Genomic DNA, 1,713 nt, shown 5'->3' with positions numbered 1-1,713 from the left:
TGGTTACCTGCTATTTCCGGCCACATAACTCATGCCATAGTGCTCTGTAGCAGACATTATGTCACTTTTTCCTACTTTACGCCACGAGTCTAGACAGGGCTTCTTTATTGCCTTGTTTGAATGACAGCATACACCACCGTGTACTCTCTGTTGACCCAAGAATATCACTGATCTATATCGGTCTTCGTTGCTACAATTTTCTGGCCAATCTCACCTATCATGACTAACCCGACTAACCCCAATGTGTTCACGCACGGAGGTGTTCAGAAACCCAAGACGACGTTGTGATGACGATACGGCGACTCAGTGTGATATCTTGCCCGTGGTTTAACATATCCCTAATGTTTTCCGTTAGATGTGTTACATGCGCCCACAAGGCCACCTCAATCCGTTGATTTTATGACAAAACTTCAAAGCCGTGGGCACCCAGTCGTACCGTCTGCTTGTTCCGCCCATAAACTTAATTAGTCTCCCAGGGCCACTCTCAAGGAGTCAGTATTCAGGTGAAGATAAACCTTTACCCTGCAGCTGATGTAGTGCGCTGACCATCATAAAGAAACAAAAAAATTACTAGCTCTGAAATATCTCCTGGCTTTGTTTGGCAAGGCACCTGCCACAACGACAAATGTTTTGGAGAATGTTGAATCCATTTTGAGTTTGCGTGGACAAAAATTGTATAATTATTGCCAATGCTGTTGTACGCTTATTTTAAAATGCAATAGAGAAGAAAACACGTAAAGAAATAGGCATTTCTGCAAAATTTTTCATCGTTTTCATGGAGACATCAGGTGAAGCCTCCATCAGCCATTAAGATATGAATTCTGCACCCATATAGACCTCGAGTGTGTTTAAACAACTGTCAGCAAAACTGTTCCTTCACGGAAAATTGTTTAGGGTTCTAATGAACACCGTCAAATGCTGATGGTTCGACTGAACTTAGTTACTCACCTGGAATGTTCTACTGAGCTATATACCGTTATGGAGTGTTTATTACATGGACTGCACAAACGGAAAACAGAAAAGCATAGATTTTTATTACTCGGCCCACCTCTACTGTGTTCTCAGTACCTTTCAGAAATTCTTGTACTTAACGCATACGTCGGTTTACATGCTGTCCAGTATTTGTTAACACCAAAGTCTGCAACTTGGAGGTTTGGTTCACTCACATTTTACACCGCTCATTTTTGGGTTGGTTAGCGTTACGTATAGGGACAAAGTTACCAACGGGATAGCTAAAATTCTGGCAAATAAAATGGCTTCAGAATACGACTTAGGAAAAATTGGACTAAGCTGGATATGACAACCATTACTTGATATCTTCAGTTACCAGAAATTAGGGTTTGCCCTAATCATAGGGAGACAAATCTACGTGCATTATGAGGCTTGCCGCTGCCGAAATCAGGCGCTGTTCCTCCACCTATTCGCCAACTGTTTGCGAACTTCTGTAATCTATTAAGCTGACCTTCAAAGTACGTATCTAGCTACTGTCGGAAACAAAACCACGCCGTTTCCAAAGTACAAGAGCGCTCATCGTGCTTTTTTGGAGACCACTCGCGTAACCAAAATCCCTCGGAATTTTTTTTACTGAAATGAGTCTAAACTCAGTCAGAATTCGAGCGAGGGGGTATTGAGTAAGATTTGTGACATCCTCTCTCTCGTTTTTTGGTCTCGCCTTTCAATAAAGATTCCTATCTTGTTGAAGCAGCCAATCAG

Source organism: Opisthorchis viverrini (assembly GCF_000715545.1).
Source record: "Opisthorchis viverrini unplaced genomic scaffold opera_v5_31, whole genome shotgun sequence".
Taxonomy (NCBI): domain Eukaryota; kingdom Metazoa; phylum Platyhelminthes; class Trematoda; order Opisthorchiida; family Opisthorchiidae; genus Opisthorchis; species Opisthorchis viverrini.
The sequence above is the reverse complement of the archived record's forward strand: the minus strand, read 5'-3'. Positions refer to the sequence as shown.